This window comes from Hyla sarda, chromosome 8 (assembly GCF_029499605.1).
Source record: "Hyla sarda isolate aHylSar1 chromosome 8, aHylSar1.hap1, whole genome shotgun sequence".
Lineage (NCBI taxonomy): Eukaryota > Metazoa > Chordata > Amphibia > Anura > Hylidae > Hyla > Hyla sarda.
The window spans coordinates 83,198,667-83,214,381 of record NC_079196.1 but is presented as its reverse complement, the minus strand read 5'-3'; the positions used below and the strand labels follow the sequence as shown (position 1 = coordinate 83,214,381).

The 15,715-nt window shown below is 45.5% G+C and overlaps 1 protein-coding gene across 1 annotated transcript in view; it reads left to right on the top strand.

The window, feature by feature from the left end:
* Nucleotides 1-2,170: 2,170 nt before the first annotated feature.
* LOC130284952 (putative methyltransferase DDB_G0268948) overlaps nt 2,171-15,715 on the top strand; it is a 139,841-nt gene continuing 126,296 nt past the window's right edge. The window contains exon 1 of the mRNA XM_056535935.1: nt 2,171-2,252. The gene's annotated coding sequence lies outside the window, so the exon portion shown is untranslated. The remainder of the gene's footprint in view (nt 2,253-15,715) is intronic.

Below are 15,715 nucleotides of genomic sequence, written 5' to 3'. Positions count from 1 at the left end.
GCATGTCCCATTTAGGAAGCCACTATGGTGCCAGGAAAGCAAAAAAAAAAAACACATGGCATATTATTTTGGAAACTACACCCCTCAAGGCACGTAACAAGGGGTCCAGTGAGTCTTAACACCCCACAGGTGTTTGATGACTTTTCGTTAAAGTTGGATGTGTAAATAATTTTTTTTTCACTAAAATGCTAGTTTTCCCTCAAATTAAATTTTTTTACAAGGGGTAATAGGACAAAATGCCCCCCAAAATTTGTAACCCCATCTCTTCTGAGTATGGTAATACCCCATGTGTGGACGTCAAGTGCTCTGCTGGCGCACTACAATGCTCAGAAGAGAAGGAGCGCCATTGAGCTTTTGGGGGAAAAAAATTGTTTGGAATGGAAGTCAGGGGCCATTTGCATTTACAAAGCCCCCCGTGGTGCCAGAACAGTGGACCTCCCCACATGTGGCCCCATTTTGGAAACTACACCCCTCACAGAAGGGGTGCAGTGATTATTTACACCCCACTGGCGTTTGAAAGATCTTTGGAACAATGGGCTGTGCAAATGAAAAATTACATTTTTCATTTTCACGGACTACTGTTCCAAAAATCTGTCAGACCCCTGTGGAGCGTAAATGCTCACTGTACCCCTTATTACATTACATGAGGGGTGTAGTTTCCAAAATGGGGTCACATGTGGGTATTTCTTTTTTTGCGTTTATGTCAGAACCGCTGTAAAATCAGCCACCCCTGTGCAAATCACCAATTTAGGCCTCAAATGTACATGGTGCGCTCTCACTACTGAGCCTTGTTGTGCGCCCGCCCAGCATTTTACGCCCGCATATGGGGTATTTTCGTACTCAGGAGAAATTGCGTTACAAATTTTGGGTGTCTTTGGGGGTCTTTTGGTATTTCTTTACACTAACAAGCTGGTGTAGCCCCCAACTTTTCCTTTTCATAAGGGGTAAAAGGAGAAAAAGCCCCCCAAAATTAGTAGTGCAATTTCTCCCGAGTACGGAAATACCCCATATGTGGCCCTAAACTGTTTCCTTGAAATACGACAGGGCTCCGAAGGGAGAGAGCGCCATGTGCATTTGAGGACTAAATTAGGGATTGCATAGGGGTGGACATAGGGGTATTCTACGCCAGTGATTCCCAAACAGAGTGCCTCCAGCTGTTGCTAAATTCCCAGCATGTCTGGACACTCAGTGGCTGTCTGGAAATGCTGGGAGTTGTTGTTTTGCAACAGCTGTAGGCTCCGTTTTGGAAACACTGCCATACAATACATTTTAAATTTTTATTGGGGCGGGGGACAGTGTATGGGGGTGTATATGTTATGTTTTACTCTTTATTATGTGTTAGTGTAGTGTAGTGTTTTTTGGGTACATTCGCACTGGCGTGTTACGGTGAGTTTCCCGCTAGGAGTTTGCGCTGCGGTGAAAAATTTGCCGCAGCCAAAACTTGAAGCAGGAAACTTACTGTAAACCTGCCCGTGTGAATGTACCCTGTACGTTCACCTGGGGGGAGGTGGGGGTAAACCTCTCCAGCTGTTTCAAAACTACAACTCCCAGCATGTAGTGGCAGACCGTGCATGCTGGGAGTTGTACTTTTGCAACAGCTGGAGGCACACTGGTTGGAAAACCTTCAGTTAGGTTCTGTTACCTAACTCAGTATTTTCCAACCAGTGTGCCTCCAGCTGTTGCAAAACTACAACTCCTAGCATGTACTGATTGCCGAAGGGCATGCTGGGAGATGTAGTTATGCAATAGCTGGAGGTACACAACTACAACTCCCAGCATGCCGAGACAGCTGTTTGGGCATGCTGGGATTTGCAGTTTTGCAACATCTGGAGGGCTACAGTTTTAGAGAACACTGCAAAGTGATCTCCAAACTGTGGTCCTCCGGCTGTTGCAAAACTACAAATCCCAGCATGCCCAGACAGCAAACAGCTGTTTGGGCATGCTAGGAGTTGTAGTTTTGCAAGATCTGGAGGAATACAGTTTAGAGATCACTGTATAGTGGTCTCTAACTGTAGCCCTCCAGCTGTTGCAAAACTACATATTCCATCATGACCAAACAGCTGCCTGGGCATGCTGGGAGTTGTAGTTTTGCAGCATCTGGAGGGCTACAGTTAGAGACCACTGTATAATGGTCTCAAACTGTACCCTCCGGATGTTGCTAGGCAACTTACCGGCTTCCGTCGGATCCAGCCGCACGTCATCGCCGCCCACCGATCTCCATCGCCCGCTGCCTCCGACGCCTGCCCGGATCGGTAAGTGGATCTTCGGCGCCGGTCTCCTTCCGTTCCCCGTTCTGCCCCACCTATTGTGGATGGGCATGATGGGGAAAACAAAAGTTAACCCCCCACCCCCGATCTGCTATTGGTGGTCGCGTCTAGACCACCAATAGCAAGGATAGGAGGGGTGGCACCCCTGCCACCTCACTCCTATGCCTTCAGGGGGATCGTGGGTGTCTTAAACAACCGTGATCCCCTTTATATTCCAGGTCACTGGGTCACCATTGACCCGTAATGACCTGGAATCGCGCAAATCGCAAGTGTGAATTCACTTGCGATTTGCCGCGATCGTGACATGGGGGGGGGGTCTAATGACGCCCTTGGGCGTTTGCACGGGATGCCTGCTGAATGATTTCAGCAGGCATCCCGGTCCGATCCCCGCGTACGTCATGGGTCCTTAAGTACCACGGTGTCATGATGTACGCATACATCAAGGGTCCTTAAGGGGTTAAGGCAAATAGAATACAGAAAATAGAACAGAATAGGAAAACATGGTACTCATCCTTTCTGGGAAATCTTCTTTATTTAGCTTCTTCGTAAGGCAGATTCAGCTTCTTTATTTAACTTCTTCGTAAAACAGACATGCAGGGGCTTAATTGGGCTACAGCCTTTTTGTTACAACGAGGCCCTTTCCTGGCCCACATAGATATTGGTCCTTAGATTGTAGATTAATGGTCTATTGACACGTACAGTATTCTGTGCAGATTTGATGTGCAGGATATTCTGCTGCAGATTTCAATGGAAACTAAATGACTGAACACAGCTTCTAATCCTGCACATCAAATATGCAAAGAATACTGTACGTGTGAATAGGCCCTAACACATATAATGTAATTATATAATACACTACTGTTCTCTCAAAATTCAAGCACTTTACTTAATGATACAATATACAGTATCTAAATGTTTGTTCTAAACATTGCCTCAAAACTAAACATTGGCATTCAGAACTGAACATTTATGTGTATGAACAGTGAAAGAGCAGAAACCAGTGCTGGAATGTCTTCAGATTTATTGGAGATTAAAAACACAGGACAGGATACGCACACATACTGAAACGCGGGGATGGCAGTAACACTTTTCAGGTCACGTGACCCTTTGTCAGACTGATTTATATATATTTACAGTATATGTATATTTTAACCTTGTTACTCTATAACTTTCTGTCTTTTATGGTCAAAACACACATCTTGTGGCTATTCTTGCAGATGGCTGCTTCATCATTACTTAAAAAGTACCTCTCATGATCTTGTTGAATTTTATAATCCTCCCAGTTCACTGCCCCCATCATGATAAACCACACCCGCCTTTATTTTTTTTTATAATTTTTTAGTTTTCTACCTTGATATTGCTCTGTATTTTCTTCTCAGTCAGATTCAGACTGGGAAGGGGCGTTACCCAACAGAGAGAACTTCCTCCCTCACTCTGCTACACACAGCCCAGAGCAGCTCAGGGTGTGAGATGAGCTATGATTGGCTAAGGCTGCACCCCCCCCCCCCCCAAACCCCCCACAGCACTTCAGATTGCATTTTCTGATTTTGGACTTCTGCCAGGTCAGCAGGAATTGAAAGTCTGTGCAAAAGATAGGGGGAAATGTGCTCTGGACAAGTAGGGAAATGTGCTCTAGACAAGTAGTGGCAGTTTTTTTTTAATACAAGTAAAACATAGAAAACTTTTTTTTTTTAAACAAAGTTACATAGTTAGTTACATAGTTACATAGTTAGTATGGTTGAAAAAAGACATACGTCCATCAAGTCCAACCAGGGAATTGAAGTGAAGGGTGTAAGGGGATAAGGGAAAGGGATGTAGTTTTATAATTCTGCATAAGCATTAATGTTATTTTGTTCCAGGAATGTATCTAACCCTGTTTTAAAGCTGTTAATTTTTCCTGCTGTGACCAGTTCCTGAGGTAGACCGTTCCATAAATTCACAGTCCTCACGGTAAAGAAGGCGTGTCGCCCCTTTAGACTAAACCTTTTCTTCTCCAGACGGAGGGAGTGCCCCCTCGTCCTTTGGGGGGGGTTTAACCTGGAACAGTTTTTCTCCATATTTTTTGTATGGGCCATTTATATACTTATATACATTTATCATATCCCCCCTTAAACGTCTCTTCTCAAGACTAAACAATTGTAACTCCTTTAATCGCTCCTCATAGCTAAGATGTTCCATGCCCCATATTAGTTTAGTCACGCGTCTCTGCACCCTTTCCAACTCCGTAGTGTCCCTTTTATGAACAGGCGACCAAAACTGAACAGCAAATTCCAGGTGAGGCCGTACCAATACTTTATAAAGGGGGAGTATTATGTCCCTGTCCCTTGAGTCCATGCCTCTTTTGATACATGACAATATCCTTCTGGCTTTGGAAGCAGCAGCCTGACATTGCATGCTATTCTGTAGCCTGTGATCTACAAGTACACCCAGATCTTTCTCTACCAGTGACTCTGCCAGTTTAATCCCCCCTAAGACATACGACGCATGCAGGTTATTAGTACCCAGATGCATAACTTTACATTTATCCACATTGAACCTCATTTGCCAAGTGGATGCCCAGACACTATGTCTATCCAAGTCATCTTGTAACTTATGCACATCCTCTATAGACTGTACCATGCTACAAAGCTTGGTGTCATCTGCAAAGATAGAAACAGAGCTGTTAATGCCATCCTCTATATCATTGATAAATAAATTAAACAACAGAAATATTTTTTATTTACCATAAGGAGTGTAATAGCAAATTTTTTTTTAATGAGAGAGCCTATTTAAAACAAGGGCAAACCTCAATTTAATTCCAAGGGCAAACCTTCAATGACCATTAAAATATATGACTGTATGTTACTATAACACTACAAAAGTTATACCATATAAATAGGGGAGATTTATCATTGCCTTTGAAATTTTTTTGAGAAGTTAGTTTTGCGCAAAAATTTTGCGCAATTTTAAAATAGACAACTTTGGCAAAAGTGACTGTGAAATGCAGTGCTTCATTCTTGACTATGCAGTGAACGAGATTTATTAACTGTGTCTTTTTAACCCCTTAATAACACAGGACGTAAATGTATGCCCTGATGCCCTGCTAATTAAAGCACCAGGAGGTATATTTAGCTGTAAATCATTGAGAAATCACTAAAATTCTTATTCCAATTGGCATTCCTTTTGGTGTTTTTTCACTCTTTTTTTGTCATTTTTAAGCTCCTTGGCGGTTTTCCAAAATCACAGCATGTTGAGCCAGTGGTGATTTTTTTTGTCAAAATCGTGGCGTTTTTCTCCCATAGAAACCTATGGGAGTGAAAAAACACCAAGAAAAACCATATGTGGGTTTTAACTTTGGTGTTTTTTTTTTTTTTTTTTTCAAAGTAAAAAAAATAAATAAAGGAATACAATACAACATCAGATGGAATAATGGTAACAATCGTGTACTGTGAACAATCAGAGAAAGTTCAGGCACGTCAAAGTGCGGTAGTAACAATGACTAAGCAATAAAAGCTACAAAAGTACAAATTGGGACCCTGTAGACATGTGGATTAGTGTCAAGAGAGTACATCTTCAGGGGGCCCATGTACGTATATAGGTAAACACTGGAACTAGTTATGAGAAAATGGACATAAGACCGCTCCTGCAGCAAGGAACGAAAGAGGGAAAGGGGTGAGAAGAAAGGAAGTGGGACAAAGCAAGGAAAGGGAGAGAACAGAGAGGAGAGGACATGACAAGATACAAGAGAATCCAGAGGGTCGACTTACCCCGCCCAGAGGCCACAATCAGACATCCGAGACACCCATTACGACAGGCAGCGGAATGTGACATAGTAAAGGTGCAGGTAGTGTGGTAAGACAGGGTGTGGACTAGTTGAGGACAGTCAGTGTCAATTAGCCAGGCATGTGGATACGTAGTAACTTTGGTGTTTTTGCCGGTGGTTTTTATTCTTTTTTGGACTTTAGTGATCCAAAAAAAGTGATGGAGATACCTTTTTTAATAAAAATTTACTAGGGTACCATTAAAAAATAAAAAAAATAAAAAAGATACAGTAGTGAAGGAAAAAACTAAATGTATCTTTTTTTAAACAAATTTTTTATTAATTTTTAAAACAGGGATCAATTTATGTGTGCGGACAGGGACCTAAAAATGTAGCCGACAATAATAAAAATGTAGTGTGTGTATGTTTATCACTTTTTTTCTTAATTTTTTTCACTTTTTTTTTAGTTAGTACTTCTACTCCCAGCATGGAACGCACTGTTCCATGATGGGAGTAGTAGTACCTGTATTAATTGACAAATTGCCCGTTGCAATCCTCCTGTATAATGTATGATGCAGTCGGCCGCTCTTCTATGGTCCCCTGCACTGCCGTACATATAAACCTATTCATATTTCCTGCAGAGAGCTGTGATTGGCCAGATGGTTCCAGCCAATCACAGCTCTCTGTGGGAAATAGGAATATGTGTATATGTACGTCAGTGCAGGGGACCATAGAAGATGCCGGCCGCATCTATACCTTATACAGGAGGATCACAGCGGGTGTCAGGAGTGACATCCACTGTGATCTTTCCTTAACTGCAGGTACTACTACTCCCAACATGGAGCACACTCTGCTCCATGCTGGGAGCTGTAGTACCTGCATTAATAGACAGATCGCAAAAGGTGTCAGAAATTACACTCGCTGTGATCTGTCTATTAATGCAGGTACTACAGCTCCCAGCATGGAGCAGAGCGTGCTCCATGTTGGGAGTAGTAGTACCTGCAGGTAAGAACAGATCACAGCGGGTATCACTACTGACACCCGCTGCAATCGTCCTGTCTATTGCAGAGATGTGGAGCGGCTCTATACTGCTCTCGCATCTCTGCACTATACTCCGGCCAGCCACTTATTCATTCATATTTCTCTCAGAGAGTGGTGATTGGCTGCAACCATCCGGCCAATCACCACTCTAGGCAGAAAATATGAATGAGTGATGTTCTATTCACATCACTGGCCGGAGTATAGTGCAGAGAGGCGAGCGCTGTATAGAGCCGCTCCACATGTCTACTATATTATGGACGATCGCATCGGGTGTCAAGAGTGACACCTGATAGCTTATCCCCCGAGGACCCCTCCATACTAGTGTTGAACGGCATAGGCCATATTCGAATTTGCGAATATTCTCGAATATATGGACGAATATTCGTCATATATTCGCGAATATTCGCATATTCGTAATATTCTCGATTTATTTTCGCATATATAAAAATTTGCGTATGTGAACATTTACATATGCGAAAATTAGCATATATATTAATTAACATAAGCGAAAATTCGCATATGCGAAAATTAGCACATGCAAATTAGTAGTATTAAAGCCTTCTTTACACCACACAAGCTGGAAGCAGAAAGGGATGATCACTGTGATGTGTACTGTGAAAAAAATAAATAAAGTAAAAAAAAAACAAAAAAAAACAATATTCATAATTACGAATATATAGTGCTATATTCGCGAATATTCGCGAGCAACACTACTCCATACCTGGGCCTGTTTTGGCTTTAATGATCGAGTCCCATTTTTCAAACATCTCTTTATGTTTTAATCACTTTTGAATACTTTTACTTATCCAAGTGATTCAGAGAAAACATTTTCATGACAAATTATACTTTATATTAGTAGTAAATTTCTGTTGATGTATTCAGTGTTTTTTTGTGAAAAAAAATTAGCTTTTTCTAGGTATGAAATTCTCTGCTTGTAAGATAAATGAATAGTCGTGCCACAAATATTAGGTTTTAATTCACATTATGTTGCCATCATTTGTTAAACATTGTTTTATTTTTTTATATACATTATAATACATTTAGCAGAAATTTTCAAGAAAGTTTAAAAATCAGATTTTTTTAGGGAATTTTTAAGGAAGTTTATTAACACTTTAAGTGTTTCACAGAAGGCAGAGGTGTTTTTTTCCCATTTATACCATTTTAATAAATTTTTTCTGTAAAAGCAGGTGTTGACAGAGAAATAACTTTATATTTTTTCCTCTAATTCTAGCGTTTTTTCAAATATCCCATATGTGCATACTGGATTTAAAGAAGCCTAAATTAAATAACTTAGGCTTCTTTAAATTAAACCCTTAAGGACGAAGGGTTTTTCAGTTTTTGCATTTTCGTTTTTTCCTCATCACCTTCTAAAAATAATAACACTTTCAATTTTGCACCTAAAAATCTATATGATGGCTTATTTTTTGTGCCACCAATTCTACTTTGTAATGACATCAGTAATTTTTACCCCAAAATCTACGGCGAAATGGAAAAAAACATAATTGTACGACAAAATGGAAAAAAAAACTTCATTTTTGTAATTTTGGGGGCTTCCCTTTCTACGCAGTAAATTTTTCGGTAAAAATGACACATTATCTTTATTCTGATTTTGTTTTATTTCTGAAAAAAAATCATAACTACATTTTCAAAATTCTGACCCCTATAACTTTTTTTTTCTCCATATACGAGGCTGTATGAGGGCTAATTTTTTTGTGCCATGATCTGAAATTTTTATCAGTACCATTTTGATCGCTTTTTATTAATTTTTTTATGGTATAAAAAGTGACCAAAAATATGCTATTTTGGACTTTGGAATTTTTTTGTACATACGCCACTGACCTTGCGGTTTAATTAATGATTTTTTTTAATAGTTCGGACATTTATACACGCGGCGATACCACATATGTTTATTTTTATTCCTATTTACACAGTTTTTTTATTGGGAAAAGGGGGGTGATTTAAACTTTTATTAGGGAAGGCGTTAAATCATCTTTATTAACTTTTTTTTCCCCTTTTTTTTTGCAATGTTATAGCCCCCATAGGGGACTATAACACGCAGTACATTGATTCAATACACTGATCACTGCCATTGCATTCAATGGCAGGGATCAGTGTTTTCGGCAGTTGATTGCTCAAGCCTGGATTTCAGGCTTGCAGCAATCAATTGCCAATCGGACACGCAGGGGGCAGGTGAGCCACCCTTCTGCTGCCTCCTAGCTGATCGTGACATCGCGATTTTACCGCCATGGTCCCGATCAGCCCAACTGAGCTGCCGGGAAGCATTTACTTTCACTTTAGAAGCAGCGATCAACTATCAATCTAAAGAGTTAATGCCGGACATCAGCCAGATTGGCGAATTCCGACATTAGCCACAGGTCCTGGTTGCTTATAGTAACCAGGATCCACCGGGTATGATCCACGCTCACCTGCTAAGCGCATCATACCTCAGGAGACGCTTATTGACGTTCATAAACGTCCATATGCATTAAGGGGTTAAATAAGCCTAAATTAACTTATCCCCTATCCCCAAGATAGAGGGATAAGCAGCTGCTTGTGGAGGTCCGACTGCTGGGAAAAGACCCCGGCTTTTTCAGTGAGGAGTGCATATTGTAGACAGCGCGCACTCCATTCAATTCTATGGGAGCACCGATGATCCACGAGTGCTGTTCCTGTGTCTCTCTGGTGCTCCCATTGAAATGAATGGAGCGCATGCCATCTGAAGCATGTGCTCCTCACTGAGACCTGGTTCCTGTTATGAAGATCGCTCCCAGTGGTCAGACCCCCCCACGATCAGTTACAGTACTTATTCCCTATTCTGTGGATAGTGGATAAGTTATGTGGGAGTCCTCCGGAAATAATAAGCTTTAACCCCTTAAGGACTCAGGGTTTTTCCGTTTTTGCACTTTCGTTTTTTCCTCCTTACCTTTTAAAAATCATAACCCTTTCAATTTTCCACCTAAAAATCCATATTATGGCTTATTTTTTGCACCGCCAATTCTACTTTGCAGTGACATTAGTCATTTTACCCAAAAATGCACGGAGAAACGGAAAAAAAATCATTGTGCGACAAATTTTAAAAAAAAACGCCATTTTGTAACTTCTGGGGGCTTCCGTTTCTACGCAGTGCATATTTCGGTAAAAATTACACCTTATCTTTATTCTGTAGGTCCATACGGTTAAAATGAAACCCTACTTATATAGGTTTGATTTTGTCGCACTTCTGAAAAAAATCATAACTACATGCAGGAAAATGTATACGTTTAAAAATGTCATCTTCTGACCCCTATAACTTTTTTATTTTTCCACGTACAGGGCGGTATGAGGACTCATTTTTTGCGATGTGATCTGAAGTTTTTATCGGTATGATTTTTGTTTTGATCTGACTTTTTGATCACTTTTTATTCATTTTTTTTAATGATATAAAAAGTGACCAAAATACGCTTTTTTGGACTTTGTAATTTTTTTGCGCGTACGCCATTGACCGTGCGGTTTAATTAATGATATATTTTTATAGTTCGGACATTTACGCACGTGCCGATACCACAAATGTTTATTTATTTATTTTTTTTACACTGTTTTATTTTTTTTATGGGAAAAGGGGGGTGATTCAAACTTTTATTAGGGAAGGGGTTAAATGACCTTTATTAACACTTTTTTTTAACATTTTTTTTGCAGTGTTATAGGTCCCATAGGGACCTATAACACTGCACACACTGATCTCCTATGCTGATCACTGGCGTGTATTAACACGCCTCTGATCAGCATTATCGGCGCTTGACTGCGGAGCAGTCATTCGTCGATCGGACACCGAGGAGGCAGGTAAGGGCCCTCCCGGTGTCTGGTCAGCTGTTCGGGACGCTGCGATTTCACCGCGGCGGTCCCGAACAGCCCGACTGAGCAGCCGGGTCACTTTCAGTTTCACTTTAGAAGCGGCGGTCAGCTTTGACTGCCGCTTCTAAAGGGTTAATACCGCACATCGCCGTGATCGGCGATGTGTGGTATTAGCCGCGGGTCCCGGCCGTTGATGAGCGCCGGGACCGACGTGATATGATGCAGGATCGCGGCGCAATCCCGCTTCATATCGCAGGAGCCGGCGCAGGACGTAAATGTCACGATTCGGCTTACAGATAGTGGATCCTCTGTGTCAGCGAGGGATAGGCGTGGACCGTGCTGGTGGACCGGTTCTAAGAGGCTACTGGTGTTCACCAGAGTCCGCCGCAAAGCGGGATGGTTTTGCTGCGGCAGTAGCAACCAGGTCGTATCCACTAGCAACGGCACAACCTCGCTGACTGCTGAGAAGGCGTGGGACAGAAGGACTAGGCAGAGGCAAGGTCAGACGTAGCAGAAGGTCGGGGCAGGCGGCAAGGTTCGTAGTCAAGGTGGATAGCAGGAGTTCAGGTAACACAGGCTTTGGACAACACTAAACGCTTTCACTGGCACAAGGCAACAAGATCCGGCAAGGGAGTGCAGGGGCAGTGAGCAGATATAGCCTGGGAGCAGATGGAAGCCAATTAAGCTAATTGGGCCAGGCACCAATCATTGGTGCACTGGCCCTTTAAGTCTCAGAGAGCTGGCGCGCGCGCGCCCTAGAGAGCGGAGCCACGCGCGCCAGCACATGACAGCAGGGGACCGGGACGGGTAAGTGACTTGGGATGCGATTCGCGAGCGGGCGCGTCCCGCTGTGCGAATCGCATCCCCGACGGCCATGTCAGTGCAGCGCTCCCGGTCAGCGGGACTGACCGGGGCGCTGCAGGGAGAGAGACGCCGTGAGCGCTCCGGGGAGGAGCGGGGACCCGGAGCGCTAGGCGTAACAGTACCCCCCCCCCTTAGGTCTCCCCCTTTTTTTGTCCGACAACTGCTTAACCTGGGATGAGGACACCGGGAGTGAATGGAGGGTTTCCTCAAAGGCAGGCAGTACAGCAGGAGTGGGAATGGGGAGGGAGGGCAGAGGTGAAGCTTGGCACAGGGCAGGGTGACACAAGGACGGGGGCCATGAGGAGGCACTGAGGCTTGCCTGACGGGACTGGGAGGGGGGGAGAGGCATCTCTTGTGGCAAGCAGAGTCCCAATTCTTGATCTCCCCGGTGGTCCAGTCAAGGGTGGGAGAATGAAGCCAGAGCCATGGCAGACCGAGGAGGACCTCAGAGGTACAGTTGGGAAGGACGAAGAACTCAATCCTTTCGTGGTGGGGTCCAATGCACATTAAGAGGGGTTTTGTGCGGTAACGCACAGTGCAATCCAATCTGACTCCGTTGACCGCGGAAATGTAGAGCGGCTTGACGAGACGGGTCACAGGGATGCAGAATTTATTCACCAAAGACTCCAAAATAAAATTCCCAGAGGCACCAGAGTCCAAGCAGGCCACGGCTGAGAGGGAGGAGTTGGCTGAAGGAGAAATCCGCACGGGCACCGTGAGACGTGGAGAAGCAGACTTTGAACCAAGAGACGCCACACCCACGTGAGCTGGGTGCGTGCGTGCGTTTCCCAGACGTGGAGGGCGAATAGGGCAATCCACCAAGAAATGCTCGGTACTAGCACAGTACAGACAAAGATTTTCTTCCCTACGGCGATTCCTCTCTTCCTGGGTCAGGCGAGACCGATCCACTTGCATGGCCTCCTCGGCGGGAGGCCCAGGCGTAGACTGCAAAGGATGCTGTGGGAGAGGTGCCCAGATATCTAAGTCTTTTTCCTGGCGGAGCTCCTGATGTCTCTCAGAAAAACGCATGTCAATGCGGGTGGCCAAATGGATAAGTTCTTGCAGGTTGGCAGGAATCTCTCGTGCGGCCAGCACATCCTTGATGCGACTGGATAGGCCTTTTTTAAAGGTCGCGCAGAGAGCCTCGTTATTCCATGATAATTCGGAAGCAAGAGTACGAAATTGGATGGCGTACTCGCCCACTGAAGAATTACCCTGGACCAGGTTCAGCAGGGCAGTCTCGGCAGAAGAAGCTCGGGCTGGCTCCTCGAAGACACTACGGACCTCAGCGAAGAAGGACTGGACTGTGGCTGTGGCAGGATCATTGCGGTCCCAGAGCGGTGTGGCCCAAGACAAGGCCTTTCCTGAAAGAAGGCTCACTACGAACGCCACCTTAGACCGTTCTGTAGGAAACAAGTCCGACAACATCTCCATATGCAGGGAACACTGAGACAGAAATCCACGGCAGAGTCTAGAGTCCCCATCAAATTTGTCCGGCAGGGACAAGCGGAGGCTAGGAGCGGCCACTCGCTGCGTGCGGAGGAGGTGCAGGAGCTGGCGGAGGAGATGGTTGCTGCTGTAGCAGAGGCAGAAGTTGCTGTAACATGGTGGTCAACTGCGACAGCTGCTGTCCTTGTTGGGCAATCTGCTGCGATTGCTGAGCGACCACCGTGGGAAGGTCAGCGAGACTTGGCAGCGGCACCTCAGCGGGATCCATCGCCGGATCTACTGTCACGATTCGGCTTACAGGTAGTGGATCCTCTGTGTCAGCGAGGGATAGGCGTGGACCGTGCTGGTGGACCGGTTCTAAGAGGCTACTGGTGTTCACCAGAGCCCGCCGCAAAGCGGGATGGTCTTGCTGCGGCAGTAGCAACCAGGTCGTATCCACTAGCAACGGCACAACCTCGCTGACTGCTGAGAAGGCGTGGGACAGAAGGACTAGGCAGAGGCAAGGTCAGACGTAGCAGAAGGTCGGGGCAGGCGGCAAGGTTCGTAGTCAAGGTGGATAGCAGGAGTTCAGGTAACACAGGCTTTGGACAACACTAAACGCTTTCACTGGCACGAGGCAACAAGATCCGGCAAGGGAGTGCAGGGGCAGTGAGCAGATATAGCCTGGGAGCAGATGGAAGCCAATTAAGCTAATTGGGCCAGGCACCAATCATTGGTGCACTGGCCCTTTAAGTCTCAGAGAGCTGGCGCGCGCGCGCCCTAGAGAGCGGAGCCGCGCGCGCCAGCACATGACAGCAGGGGACCGGGACGGGTAAGTGACTTGGGATGCGATTCGCGAGCGGGCGCGTCCCGCTGTGCGAATCGCATCCCCGACGGCCATGTCAGTGCAGCGCTCCCAGTCAGCGGGACTGACCGGGGCGCTGCAGGGAGAGAGACGCCGTGAGCGCTCCGGGGAGGAGCGGGGACCCGGAGCGCTAGGCGTAACAGTAAATATACGTCCTGCATCGTTAAGGGGTTAAGCACAAAGGATTGTGGGACTTCCTTATAGTTAAGATGTCATGTTGGCACTATATCTAGCCACAGAGGCCTTGGGGTGCCAAGACAAGTTGATGTTTTTTCATTTGTACCATTCTGAGGTACATGTGACACTTTAATATAAAAGTGTTTATATAAAATTATTTTCTATGTAGCTAAAAGAGGAATTAACAGGTGGAAACTTAGTGCTTTTCTAAATCTTCAGTTGAAATCAAGACTTCCTAAAAACATATAACCACAAGGTTTTCCATATGATGTGTAATCATAAAGTTATGTCTATGGCAAAATTGTTGATTTGTTGTAATAAACAGCGCTCCGGCCAGACATACCGGCCGTGAGCGCATCTCTCCCCGTATGTCAGCTCCCGGCGGGGCTGGGATTCGTATCACAGGACGCGCCCGCATGCGAGTCCCAGCCCGTCACTCACCTCCGTCCCCGGCCTCTGTCTCTCAGCTCCGACGCACGTGCCGGAGCTTTGAAATTTAAAGGACCAGTGCACCCGTAATTAGTATTAACACCTGCACCATTATTATAGGTTTTAGCACCTCCCTAGTACCCTTGCCGGATCTTTGTTTGCCTTGCGTCTTAGAGAAAGCAGTCCTAGTGTTTCCTTGCCATGTACCAGACCTTTGTATTCCGTGACCCAACCTTGTTTCTAGTCGCCAGCCTATTGACCTTCTGCTACCCTACTGACTATGATCCTGTGCCGCCTTACCTCTAGCCAGCCTGACTACGTCCTGCCTATTCCTTCGGTGCCACGCATCACCTCAGCCGCCTGTGTGGTCGAGTCGTGCCAGGGGTAGCGACCTGGGTGTCGCCTGCTGCAGCAAGTCCAACCTGCTTTGCAGCGGGCTCTGGTGAAAACCAGCGGCACCTTAGACTCCGCTCCCTGGCACGGCCCGCGTCATCTGCCACACAGGTCCAACGGATCCACTACATCACCCGCTCCAGACTACCGTGGAACTACGGATCTACTACTCCCTGGGTACCTGCCGTCTGCGGTGAGTCTTACAGTAAGATCCGGCCATGGATCCTGCCGAGGTACCTCTTCCGTAAGGATTCGGATCTCTCCTCCGAAGTGGTCCATCAGTCGCAACAGTTGGCCCATCAGGCGCAGCAATTAAATCAACTGTCTGCCATGGCGTAGCTACTTCTGACTATGCAGCAGCAGTCACCATGAGTTCCTGCAGCTCCTTCAGCATCTAAGCTTCGTCTTCCCCTTCACACAAAGTTTGACTGAGATCCTAAGCAGTGTAGGGGCTTTGTGACACAGTGCTCCTTGCACCTGGAGCTCAAGACGGATCTGTTTCCTATGGAGCGTGCTATGGTGGCCTTTGTGATCAGCCTCTTGTCTGGAAAGGCCCTGGCCTGGGCTACTCCGCTCTGGGATCCAAGTGATCCAATTACCTTCAACCTCACGGCTTTCCTGGCTGAATTCCGCAGTGTTTTTGAAGAACCCGCACGTGTCTCCTCTGCCGAGTCTGAGCTT